Source organism: Ostrea edulis, chromosome 9, assembly GCF_947568905.1.
Source record: "Ostrea edulis chromosome 9, xbOstEdul1.1, whole genome shotgun sequence".
Lineage (NCBI taxonomy): Eukaryota > Metazoa > Mollusca > Bivalvia > Ostreida > Ostreidae > Ostrea > Ostrea edulis.
In genome coordinates this window covers 48,480,329-48,495,234 of record NC_079172.1, presented here as the reverse complement: position 1 = coordinate 48,495,234, position 14,906 = coordinate 48,480,329, and positions in this window count along the sequence as shown.

Genomic DNA, 14,906 nt, shown 5'->3' with positions numbered 1-14,906 from the left:
ATATAGAATTGACACACTGAAGAATAGTGACTGCACTTGAGACTGTAATGTCTTCTCTCTGGAAAAGTAAACTGATTCTGCTCACTCGGAGAGAACATTCTGTGTGAAGTAAAGATAATACACCAACTTGTACTGGCACAGCTTCTTTAGAATACCCTTTGCCTTTGCCCTGTCTTCACGTCTATTGGTGTTATCTTCCGAGTAATTTTTCAAATGAGAAACAATAATTGGCCAGTTTTTCAACATCTTGCTGACAGCTTGCAACTTATGTTCCATCCATCTGGTGCCATTTGCTTTTGTAGGTTTAAGAAAATGTTCATCCATGATATCGGCCAATTCTTGAGCCTTCCTATTTCTCTTAGATGATCCTCGGTAGAAATAATATATGGAAGTAATTACTTCGATAACTGAATCCATATAAGTAGATTTGAATGCATCTTTCACCGCAAGTTCCAATCGGTGAGCTAGACACCACACAGATATTGTGCCTTGAGAAGGGTAGATACACCTCTCACTTCTCCAAAGTTGACACTAGCTCCATCAGAGCAGAAACCAATAAGTTTTTGTTTTTAGTTTTGCATTCCAAATTTAGCAAAAGCATTATCCAATGCTGCTACTATACCAAGTGCTCTTCCATTCGGCGGTTCCTCCAAACTAAGAAACAGCATTACAGGGTAGTATCCTTTAAGGATCTTGATCATAACAATTTCCTGTTCAGTTTCAGAACGATCAGTTGAACCATCACAGAAAACACAGAAGTAATCTGCATTATGTAATAATTCTTTCATTTCATCAAAATACATTTCAGCTATATGTGATGCGAACTCCTTTGCTGCTTTGTCAGAAAAGTAGGTATGGCAAAGTTCCAGGCCGTTTAGGTTTTGAAGATTCAAAAGGTCACAACAATCTGAGAAGGGCCTTTCTTTTTTTACCAAATAAAACAGTTCTCATTAGTTTGTCCATTTTCAGTAAGGTTTGCTCATCCGACTTCTGAAACCCCTTTTCAATTGGTGTAACGTTTTGATTTTCTTTCAGTGCGAATGCTAGTTTAGCTGCAACAGCCCTGTGATGTGTTGATGATTTCACGTGATATACAATTGACTCTTTCTTTACTCTGTTACAGCCTGACACCAGCTAAAAAATTTAAATAGAAACTTATTGTATTTCATTTACATTAAAAAATACTGTTAAGGTATAACTATTTTACACTGGAATTAACACATGTCCCCCACAATTAGTGTGTAAAACAGTCTAATAATCGGTATGAAACACGTCAGACAATATTCCAGGCAGCTAACGACAGGTTATATTTGCAAATTATCTTAATATAACGGACATGGGATTTGCAAATGCTGATTTTATACGAAACTGTTGAAACTTCTCAGGCCTGTAACAATTACATTAACTTCTGATTGCCTCCATTATGAAAAATTGAATTGTTTTGATTCATTTATTTATTACTACTTACCGACGATGATCTATCAGTGGCAAATTTTTCACAGATTGAACACCATATTGTTGTAACTGCATCACCGTCTTTCGTGTACCCAATGGGAATTTGAAATTCCTTCTCCCACTTTTTTACGGTTTTTAGAGAAGCTGTGATGGTACACTTTCTCTTTGAAACATTAGTATCAGTCGGTGACGAACTATTATTGTTGATATCTCCATCACCTTCGGGCCCAGTGGTTTTACGTTTAAAAAACTGTGTAATCATGATGAGTGCACAAACTTGAACTTGTTGATGCCCTTTAATGCCTTTAAAGGCCCAAGAATAATACCGTAAGGTTCATTGGATGTGGGCGGAGCTTATCTATGGTCATTGTTATCTACCTGAAATTTACCTGGCCAAAAGATCGGGGTGCCGTGTATACTTTTGATGTACACAGGAAGTGTCTCAGGGCCGTCTGCAGTGTTTCTGTGGTCATAGTGTTTGTGTAATAAGCCGACACACAGTCTACATCTCCCCTCAATTGTGGACAGGTCCATGCTATCAAATCACTGGTACATTTGGCTTCCTCGAGATCTAAAGAATGCCGGTAATTATTGGCCGTTATTGTTATCAAAACACCCCTCTTGGGTACCTACAGACCACAGTCTCTGTAGATGTCACTCCACCTGCGATCCATTGTTAAATGTTTGATTGACAGGCGGCTCACCCTTGATCAACATAAAGCTAAAATTTGGGGATGTTAACTTAAAATTGGGTCTTTAAAGCATTTATTTGATTCTGAATTTGTAAAATATATATTTTTAAAAAAACCCGGATAAAAACGGCTATTATTATTCGTCGTTCATCAAAGCGTTTGTATGATTCTGAGTGCAAGTTTAAAAATGGCAAATGACATATCACTGGAATAAACAGATAAAATACGATCCTACTTTGTAAATCACCACTCGTTAAAATTTTCGAGTGCCCACTACTTTCACTCGCAATTTTCGCGGGCCGGGACTTGTTAGAATATCCTTTAAATGAAATCTAGATGAATCAAATCTATTAGCTTACCGTTAATGAAGTTGTAATAAGCCAAGGAACAGACATAATTTTTTTTTCTTCAAATTATATTTATGACCGGGATCAAAGTTATGGGAACTGAGTTCTTTTCCCGCTTCTGCGCTTAAACCCTTACATGTGGCAGGAACTGTCATACATATGTACAACAAAATGAAAAAATATCTACACTATTAAAGATAGTGAAAGTGAGAAGAAGAAACACGTGCACACTAGATATATCACAAAGCCGTCGTTTAAAGCTCCAATACTAAGCTCTATATCGGGATCATTGAATTTGTGATAGTTCATACCGGTACATGATTACATATATTTTGACATCACCCTTGGAATATCATACGATGATTCAATACTTATATATATTAAAATGATAGACCTTTTTCCAACTTTAATAATATGATCTCTTAGTATAAAAGAAATGTATGAAACCACAAACACAGAAAATTTCACTTTATCTTATATGGATAACTACTTCTGTCCCCAGGTTCCGGGTTTAACTCACGACCTGCGGAATCAAAATACCAAGCAGCATAAGACCAGCGCGCTAGACCGCTTGACCATCTAGGTTCACGACCTGTGGAACCAAATCTCTTAGCAGCATGTGACCAGTGCGATAGAATACTCTATCATGTAAGCAAGGAGTTTTGGTTCGGTTTGCCTATTATATCAGCTTCCGTCCTCGTATTAGCTATTTTCCGCATTTGAGAAGCAGTAGACGATGTTTGACGGTTGACTATAGCTGATAAATGGACTTTATTTCCAGTTCAGCATGACGATGCGAGAGGTAAAACCTTGACAGAGTTGTTTCTAAACGACAGGAATCATAATATATCGAACTTTCGAAAATTGTAAGTGACGCAGCTGGTAAAATAAGTAAAGCTAGATAACGGCGTGGTATACCTTGTGAATGGTTTGTTTATAGGAAGACACTTTTAGATATTTGAAACGTTGAGTGCCTGTAGGTGTATGCTACGGGAAGTTTGTGACCACTCTCGATCTGAAGTAGAACTGCCCCTAGTCCTTCATCTGCAGCAGCATTATCATGATCAGGATATAGGGCTCACGGCGGGTGTGACCGGTCGACAGGGGATGCTTGCTCCTCCTAGTCACCTGATCCCGCCTATTGTATATCCAGGGAACCGTGTTTGCCTAACTATCTATTTTGTATTGCTTATAGGATTTATGAGATTGATCACTGTTCGTTATCTTCACCTTTCATCATTGCGTAGAATGAAAGTATGTTAACTTCAATACTGGTCTTTCAAATAACAAATGCTCCAGAGTCAAATGTTCGATGCTGACATTCACTCCAAATAACTTTCTTGGGTTGGTATTTCTTGGAAAGATCAGAGAGAGAGATACGGCTATTGCGTAAAAATTTGGTATGAACTTCCTGTAAAACCCTGCTAAGCCCCCAAAAGCACGAACCTATTTCTTTGTCTGAGGTACGGGAGCATTTTTAACAGCTTCAACCTTTTCTACTTCAGCTAGCAAACATTGGTCGCCTACAAAGTGCCTCAAGAAGTCAATCGTGTCGAATCCAGTGAATCATTTCGTTGGTGTTGTGATTAACCAATATTTGGTACAACTCTGCCAGTGTAAATAAATGTTCCTCCAATGTATATGTAAAGACTATTAAATCATCAATGACGTTATCAACGTTTTCCATGCCATGAAAAAACTTCCTCATTAGTCGACTGGGGATCCGGGTTAGAATAGGTCCTCAGTACCCCTTGCTTGTCGTAAGAGGCGACTAAATGGGGCGGTCCTTTGGATGAGACCGTAAAAACCGAGCTCCCATGTCACAGCAGGTGTGGCACGATAAAGATCCCTCCTTGCTCAATGGTCATAAGCGCTGAGCATAGGCCTAAATTTTGCAGCCCTTCACCGGCAGTGGTGACGTCTCCATATGAGTGAAAGATTCTCGAGAGGGACTTTAAATAATATTTAATCAATTAATCATTAGTCGACTGAATTTTGTGGGCGAATTTGCAAGACCAAAAGGCATTGTTTGGAATTGATACAGTCCAGTTGGAGTTGTAAATGAAGTCAGTGGCTTGTTATACTCTTCCATTGGAACCTGCCAGTATCCTTTACTCGGATCGACCTTTGAGACAAATTCCTTTCCCGTCATTTTGCAATATATGCTCTCTGGATTAGGCATTGGCCCAGCGTCAAAATCTGTAACAATATTTTTAGCCGAGTTGCAACAAAGTTGAACTCGGCTATTGGTTTGGTGATGCGGGCGGGCGGTTGGGCGTCAACAATTGGTTTCCGGATGATAACTCGAAAGGTTTACAATCTAATCAAATAAAACTTTGATATATTGTTGGGAACCAGGTAAGGAAGACCCCTTTTGGTTTTGGAGAAAAATGGTCAAAGGTCAAGGTCACTGACCGAAAATTTCAGAAAATTTTGGTTTCCGGATGATAACTCGGAAAGTGTACAATCCGAATCAAATGAAACTTTGATATATTGATGGGTACCAGGTAAGGCAGACCCCTATTGATTTTGGAGAAAAAAGGTCAAGGTCACAGTGACCGAATATAGAATGAAAATTTCAGAAATATTTGGTTTCCGGATGATAACTCAGCAAGTTTAAATCCGAATCAAATGATACTTAAATATATTGTTATGTACCAGGTAAGGAAAACCCCTATTGATTTTGGAGAAAACAGGTCAAAGGGCAAGGTCACAGTGACCAAAAATAGATTTAAAATTCCAAAAAAAATTTGGTTTCCGGAGGATAATTTAATTTTTTTTTAACTTGAATCAAATGAAACTTGGAGATATTGTTGGATACCAGCAAAGCAAGGCCCCTATTGATTTTGGAGAACAAAGGTCAAGGTCACAGTGACCGAAAATAGATTGAAAACTTCAGACAAATATGGTTTTCTGGACAGTAACTCGAAAAGTTTAAAACTGAAATTAGTTCCTCACAATTATAAATATGCCATATCATTCCTGACTTTACAATGTATCCCATGCAACTCGGGTCACGCACCCCTTGGTGCATAGATTGATTTTTTTCTTCTGAAGTCCATGCAAAAGCGATTTATTCCGTCTTTCTTCTGCGCAATAATTCTGGGGTTGAATATGGGGATGATGACGGTTCGATCACTTTCAATTGCAACTTCTTGTAGAACTTCATTTATCACATTCTCTGTATGGAATGGTCTCTTATACTGTTTTACTCGTACTGGGTCGGACAATGTAACTGTAATTTTATGATTCAGCAGATTTGTAGTACCGGGTATGACAGTACTGGCCAGAGATGAGATTTGTTTTCTTTTTGTAAATGTGTAATCATTTTACTCGTCATGATGATGTTGATGACATGATAGGATAAGATTTACTACTAAAATGTAAAAGAACATTGTAAAGTCATATCAGTCAGATATGATAAAACATCCTTACGTTAGCAGTATTAATTATGATTTGGTATACATTCTAGAAAAAACGTCTATTATCAATATAATTCGTTTCATTAACGACTGTAGTTCCTATCGACTGTGCTTACATTGATGTACAATATGTAAGCACTGACACGTATGTGCAAAGAGTCATAACTCTTTCAACCAGAGGCAGTAGACATACATGGTGCAGGTGGAGTTATCTTCCGTAATTACACAATTATGAGACTTGTCGACTGAGTTGCATACATGAAGAATACCTACACCTAACACCCAATCTCCATCAATATTATCATAGGAAATGAGTGTAAATATAAATGCATGTATACTGAAATGACCTAATGCACTGTCACTGCATTGCTAAACATCCCAATAATAACATACGAAGTTAACACTCACAAATTTAGAAGTTTTCTCCATAGAAAAACTAGGTTTCAGTACAAAGCTGACTACCAGTAAAACTACTGCCCATCTACAACTAACAACTCCTGCTACCTGCCATATGTTCACGGGTTCTACACAAAAGAATATTGTGCACGACAACCAATAACATCACAAATTAGAGTTACGTCACTAATTGACGAATTGGCTACTCCTCCTAGGCACCTTATCCCACCTCTGGTGTGTCCAGGGGTCCGTGTTTGCCCAACTATCTATTTTGTATTGCTTGTAGGAGTTATGAGATTGATCACTGTTCGTTATCTTCACCTTGCTCTTACACATCACTGAATGTATTGCACAGTTTCAAACGTTTGGCGATGCTCTGATGTAAGACGATTCGAAAAATTTATGTCTTTAACAGTTTCTTTCTGAATAACGGTTGGTAATAGAATTGGATCTTGTGCTTCATCTGCATCTTCATCACTGCAGTATACGAGGGAACTTGCACATATTGATAGAACACCACATGTTGACTCATCTCTCTCAATATACTTTTTTTGTAAATTTGCATGAAACGTTTTACTTTTCCTCCGATATCCATTGCATAGTCCATATCGCAAATGTTCTTCAAAACACTATACTGTCGTTTCTACTGCATAAGAAGTTTGTTAGACTTCGTTGAAAGAAGAAATAGCACTTTGTCTTCCTGTGTCAACAGATGATTTCGTGTTTTCTTGTTGTAGTACTTGCGTTGAACTTGATGCTTCTTGGCCTTTTCTAAATGTCCGTGAGCTATCTAGCAAGTTTCAAGAAGACGTTTTCGCAAATCCAATACGTATTGATAAGTTGCCTTGGTGTCCTCATCTGGAATCCCTGTAGTTCACAACTCCTTCAGAACTACTATGGAACCATGAACAGAATGCGCATAAAAGAGATCAAACGGTGAATTTTTCCAGTGTTTCATTGTTCTCATGTTTGTTTTCTTCACCTTTCATTCATTTGGATTAAAGATATCATATGCGCAACAATTCAAGTACGCATTAAAAAGATGGGGGGAAATTGGAGTTGAACGCCGTGAATTTAGTCCAATATTCAAACCTATTTGAATTATTATTCAACCGAATTGGGATGATTTCATTCAAAATTAGAGTATGAGTATGGAAATAAACCGGGATTTCAATTGATTGGCTAACTAATATGGCTACGTCAACAAACGAAATCCTTTAAAGTTGTGTTCGGGTCGTATGGGGCTTTAATGAATGTTTGAAGGTAAGTTTGGGCATAAGTATAGTACGAAAATATGTTAACAAATGTTTGATATTAAAAGTCAGGACTAAACTAGAAAATGTTATACCCCTACAGCAATCAAGTTTATATGGCAGGAGGGCAGGACTTGGCAGTGTTATCAGACGAAGCAGCAGTCTGATGTTTGTCTCTGCACGTTCTTTGTAGCAGACGATATTTGAAACAGGGAACCTGGCATGGTGATATCAAAGTTTTCCAGCATTTTTCTACCACTCTGCTCCATCTGTGAGACACTGAACGGATATGTTTAGAATTTAACAGAAATTCACCTTGGGAACTACGAAATTAATTCATCATTGTATTATCAATTTCTTTTAAAACATGTTTTTAGATAATATACACAAATACTGGTATATATGATATACTATTACTTATGATTTTCCTTTTGGTATCTTTAAATTATGAGATTGATTTGGGGGGGGGGGGGGGGGGGGGGGTAGCTGTGCAATGGAGGACGTGTGCATTGAAGGATTATTAAGAAAAACTTTGTCCATTGTAATATTTGAAGACTTACTGTAGGTGATTGTCTTTTCTGACATTGTAATGTTCACACATAAGATTCCAGATTGAAAGTAATTTTAGAGTGATGTTTGATCAATAAGACACTTGTCATTATTGGTGAGAGACAATGGGAGTTACATAATTGACCTAGGAGAGTGTTGCTTTATCGGACAAACATCAAGTCCTAAGGGCTTATTTTCATAAAGTTAACCAATTTTTTAAGGAATGTGATTATATATGATTAAAAATAAAATCTCGATTTACCAATATGTGAGTAAATATTTTTCCACGTTATACATTGATTTGATTACATGCTTCCTTTGGTGCAATCTAGAACAAGACAAGCATGCTCATGCAATATGTAAGTCAACATCCGTTGTAAACAATAACAAAAGATAACCACACCCACAAACTGCCAATCTCTAGTTTGAAATAAAATTTAGCCGTGCTTCAAATTTTTTAAGTCAAATTTAAAAATCCATGTGAATTTATATCTAGAATAGATATGGCAAATATATCGCACAGTTGTGAGGGGAACAAGCATACCCATTTTAAAGTTTCAGTACAACAGCTTAGTCTTTATTTTTGCAAAATAAGTGCTACAATCTTAATGTGACTAGAAAATTCATATCTTCCACCATTTTCACAGATTGGCTACCCAATTGCTGTTCTTTAAATTTATGAGACAGCAATGCAAGAATGTAGCAATATAGGGCCTCAACCGTGCGCATTTTATTTTCTGCGCCGTAAATCGGTTTTCAGAAGGTTTGGATCTGTAGCTCTCTGATCTGTACCAATATTTTTTCATAGAGCTACTGTTTTGCAACTTTGAAAATGCTCTTGGTTATTTAAACCTCCATAATCTTTATCAAGAGACATATATTACATAAACAAATATCGCACACCACTCACCACGAAAACTATTGATATTCGACGTTGTTAACAAGAACGATACACTGATGTACTGAATTGAGAAAAATAGTTTCGTTGTCAGCGTATTTACAGACACAGCGTTTAGAGTTTGTGCCATCACCCGGTAAGGGATAAAAACAGATGATTTTTTTGATTTTTTCAAAATTATAGAAATCAGACACGAGAGAAAACTTCCAAACAACGTGAATGTGAAAGAAAATGAAGGGAAGATAATAATTTGGCGTGGTTAAGTTAAAAAAAATATTTTGGATTTGGTAAACAGTGCCGACTACGAAAAATTATATAATTACTACAAGAACACGATTGAAACACTAAATCGACACGACAGATTAATAAAAAAGACTTAATATCGCTTGATATACCAATCCAAAAGATGAGTGGGAGAATAGTCTAAGGAAAAGATATTGTATTAGTTTTCAGGTTAACACATTATTTTCTTTTTGTCAAAGTCAAGAAATCAAAGCCGCAATCCTGAAATTTTAATATTAAAACATAGAGAGCTATGTAAATCCGTACTTATGAATATTTAAAATAGTGTGTTATCATGGTTTAGAAGTCTAAATATGATACATGTATACTGGTGATACACAAGTTTTCAAGGTCTATTCTTTTTTCTTTTTTTTTTTTTTTTTTTTTTTTTTTTTTGCCTTTACCCCCCCCCCTTTTTTAAACGAATTAAAGCCGCAATCTTGAGACCAGAATATGGAAAAAAAAGAGCTATATAAATCTACACTTTTAATGATTTCTAATGATGTTTTGGGGACACTCATTAAGGCTAAAATAAGGAATTGAAGGTCAGAGCCTGACAACGAGCGAAATGAAATGGAGTTCCATCAGTCATACAACAGAGAATATATCACTGGGTGAGTATTGGTGATGAGGCCGTGTGAACTTATTAAATTTGTCTTCTTTTGTACGTGATGAGTAATATTTGTTTATGTAATATATGTCTCTTGATAAAGACGCGAGTTGTGTTGATAGATTGAGGTTTAAATATAACCAACAGTATCGTGCATATATATATATATATATAAATTTGACAATCTCGTTGTTCGTGTCGTTGGTCATTTTAGTGCTTTGTATAATGTTTTGTATTTGACCTTGTATCCATGTTGTGGATCCGACACTTTGAGGTATCGGGTGTTGTTGGAACTTTAGTGCTTTTATATCGTTTTGACCATCTGTATCATTTTGATCCACTCGCATACCTCTCAATCTTGTTTCATTGCTTTTCTTTTATTTCTTAATTTATGTTTTGTTGTTTGTTTATGTAGTTTTTGTTATTATGCTCTGTTGATATTGACCACATTATGTAATTCTTTTCGTTTGTCCTGAAGAAGGGACGGGTCGTCCCGAAAATTTGACAATCTCGTTGTTCGTGTCGTTGGTCATTTTAGTGCTTTGTATATTTTTTTGTATTTGACCTTGTATCCATGTTGTGGATCCGACACTTTGAGGTATCGGGTGTTGTTGGAACTTTAGTGCTTTTATATATATATATATATATATATATATATATATATATATATATATATGACACATGATCCACATTTTATTAATTACTTTATTACATTTAGCGCTTTCAAAATACCGGTACTAGTACAAGTAAAGTGTACAATGTACTTGTTATGACGTTGAAGTTAGTAGCTGCAATAATGTAGCCTTATCCGATTTTTTTTTTATTCTGACGTTTTCGGGATTGGGCTACTATTCCATAGGATTTCTGTAATGGTGCAAAATAATTTTATGAGTAACTGATAGCAAGCTCCGTGTATTAGTCCCAAAGGTTGTTTACACCATAAAGAGTACCAACATTGTGCTCGGGCATGTATAATGAAGGTGTTTTTCATTAAATACCATGTCACCGTGTACAATGCCACATGCGGGGACCGTGATCGGTGTAGCGCGGGGATGTGAATTCGAAGCGAAGAAAGTGGGTCAATAAGTATTCAAAGACTGATTGTGTTTAATCAAAATAAATCTAGATAGCCAAAAGTATTGCACGGAAGACAGTGGTTATTGGCAAGCTAGCACTAGCAACTGGGGAGTTTAGAACTCTTTGGAAATACCCAAACACTTCGACAATATACAAGTAGGGTAGGCGCCGGGTATATTTTTCGGTGTATTTAATGAGAAATCTCCACTCCTACTGCATAAACTCCAAAGTTTTTTTGACCAGAAACATTACCTTTGAATGGGACTCAATATTCGACTGAAAAAACCAACACAAAATCATGATATGCCGAGTATTTGACTGAAAACCCTGTGTGGCGTAGGGGGGTGAAAATCTTGTGGCGTAAGGGGACCGAGACTCGCAAAGTTTCTTACCAAAATCCTCATCTTGAACACAGTGAATATATAAATATCAAATTCAAACTTGTTCAAAGTTACTCTGATATTCGTACGATAAACCAATAATGATGTGTGTGACTTTCTATGCCATTAAATTTTCATTAAAAACATTTTCTAAAATACCACAATACCAGATGATTAAGACAGTTTCATATTTTAATGAAATTGACATGAACTATTGATAATTTCAGATAATGCAATGACCAGAAAGAAAAACAATCTTTGGTTAAATAAACACAGACACCTGAGGTATGGATACTACTTAGCCCCCCCCCCCCCCCCCCCCCTTATTTTTTGCACCATAATATCTTTGAAATGTGTGGATTCCCTGTCTATCTCACCCTAATATTGATTTATGTACAATCGTTACACTTTTTTGTAAGCTTTAGATATTTACCTTGTACTGGTATTAAAGCTTACAAAAAGTATGAAACGATTACATAACTAGAAATTAGGATGAGATAGACAGGGAATCCACAAATATCGGAAAATTGTCGCCACAAAAACATCAGGGGGTGGGGGTGGTGAGTAGTATCCTTACTTAAGGTGCCTGTGAAAATAAACCATAACGAGTAACACTGCTTTAAAAAATAAAGAGGATTTAGAATCACTACCTAAATGCATTACTCCAAAAAAGATGTAATCTGAATCCTTCTTGGTCCATTAAGCGCAAATCGCTCTCAAGAAACTTTATGACCGAAATGTCAACGAATTTCCTATATTTTTTGCAGTTACTGCCCTTTCACGGGAAATTGAGGGCGTGCGTATCGATGCGGTCCTAAGCTTCAGATAAAATACATGTAGTATGAACAAAGCTTACGGTAATAAAATCTTTATTATGCTGATCTCGAGCTTTAATAGGTTGCATCATATCTCTAAAAGTAACAAGGTTAGGTTCTTCGATGTTATGAAAAACACTGTTTAGAAAAGTATGGATGACGGGGGGAAGGGGGGGGGGCAGTTATGTCTACGGTTTAATTCTGTCAAAGTTATGATACAATTACATGTAATACCAAGAATTTCACGAATATCCAGAAATAAAGCAAGATGAAAGCATATGATATATATGTTTTCAGGCACGTAGGATTTTTTTTTCAAAAAAAGTGGGGAGGGGGAGGGGGGGGGGCGAGGGACGTCCACTTCACAAGCGTCTGAAAATTCTTGAAAAGCAAAAACGAAACAAATATAACAAAACCCAGTTTAAATCCTAAATCGCGGGGGATGGAGGGCAAGAGATTGATCGGTTCCTTAAATTTTACAATTCAAATATTATTTTATTAATGGAGGTAGTTTATAGATCAAACTTTGTTCGTAAAATTAACTAACTATGCATGTACAGTAAAAAAAACAAAAACAAAAAAAAAAACCTTTGGCACTCCCTTCTATTGCTACGTGTTTGATAATTATTTTTGTGTACATTTGAGTAAGTTGATTTACATTAACATTGATTTTCAAAAGATCGAATTACACATAAGTAAACATATTTCAACAAAAATATTGCATTAGAGAAGCGTGTTCGATAAAATTAACATGTTGCGGTCATTGACTCCTGATGTACATGTATATTTTTGTCCACAGTGTGAAATGATTACAAGATAATACTTGCATGCTTTGTTTGTACATGTAATTTCTGAAAAATAATAATGAAAACTTGATATTTTAATGACATCCTTACCCTGGTATATTTTTTTTAGGACTGCGAAAAATCACACAAGGGACACATAAATATAATCAATGACTAAAAGTATTGTACAGAGTCAGCAATATCATTTCAAATTGTCAGTAATTACACTATTCCTTAACTGGCACTTATTTACATGTACAATCAGAAATAGTAAATCCTTATAATGCTGCAATGAATTGAGGACCACAACCAAACTCAGCCAGAGTTTGTTTTAACATGGACCGCAAGCATTCTCTCGCCAAAGGGTGCGTTACGCAAGATTCCCTTACATCTCTGTCAACACTTGCAATCACGTGACAATACAATCAAATGATATACACAGCCATTCTCATTTCCTTTCCTTTTAAAAGTTCTGGCAACATGTGATACATCAGGCTCATTCATAGCGCACTGGCACTTTGATAAGTACATTTTTACCATTAAACTGTTTGTCTCTTATTTTACAAGTGTTATGGAATGTTTTACAGCCTTCCTTACTTTTGATTCCATGTTTACAGTGATCTCTACCACGTGAATGACCTACATTCATACGCATATTACGAAGTAGTTCCAAATTTAGTATCAGAAAACCGCGATTTTAAACAATTTACAGTAAGCACCCATCAAATTGCACCAAAAGCATTTCATAATATGACTAAATATTTTGTCCAAAACATAAATGTTGAATTATTAGAAACTTTTACAAGATTTCTGTAAAAAGCCGCTGACAGAGGTCTAGTGCTCGTACAATCTAATTAGAATTAGATGTTAGATCCGCTCACATACTCGCTACACAAACATCTAACATCCCATAGAGGGTCACGTCAAAGGTCAAATTTGCAACAGCCAATTAAATTTCCCCCTTCATATCGCAATTCCATGTATTGTTTACGTAAGGAAGAGAAAAAATGGCGGCACCCACGATCGTGACTTATTTATCGCGTGTTTTGTTTAAATTTTAAACTATGGCGACATCGGGGGATCTTTTCATGTATACTTCAACAAAGATGACGTGTAGCGAGTATGTGAGCGGATCTAACATCTAATTTTAATTAGATTGGTGCTCGTAGTGCACGAACCTTTGAGTGGAGAATAGGACCGCAACGTGTCATGCGCCACCTGTATTCAGGGGGAAATATCTCGCGCTGCACTGTGAAAAATGCCTTAAGTTTGATTTTGACGCATATAATATTTCTCACACAAATCGTATATATGTGCTTGGTTGGTTGGGATTCCATCATATCCTCTACATGCAATCAGTTTTACTCTGCAAAACACACATAAGTTTAAACATATAGATAACAGTCAATCATACACTGTGATTTTACTTGGGTTCCCTTTGAACAAAATGATTTGAGAATTTTCCATATAATTTTGAATAAAGACAATATTCGCTGTGCTGAAGATGTGTATTTTAGTGAGAAACTTTGCTTACGTTAAAAGGATTCTCGGCCCCCTTACGCCACAAGATTTTCACCCCCCTACGCCACACAGGGTTTTCAGTCAAATACTCGGCATATCATGATTTTGTGTTGGGTTTTTTCAGTCGAATATTGAGTCCCATTCAAAGGTAATGTTTCTGGTCAAAAAAACTTTGGAGTTTATGCAGTAGGAGTGGAGATTTCTCATTAAATACACCGAAAATATACCCGGCGCCTACCCTACTTGTATATTGTTGAAGTGTTTGGGTATTTCCAAAGAGTTCTAAACTTCCCAGTTGCTAGTGTTAGCTTTCCAATAACCACTGTCTTCCGTGCAATACTTTTGGCTATCTAGATTTATTTTGATTAAACACAATCAGTCTTTGAATACTTATTGACCTACTTTCTTCGCTTCGAATTCACAT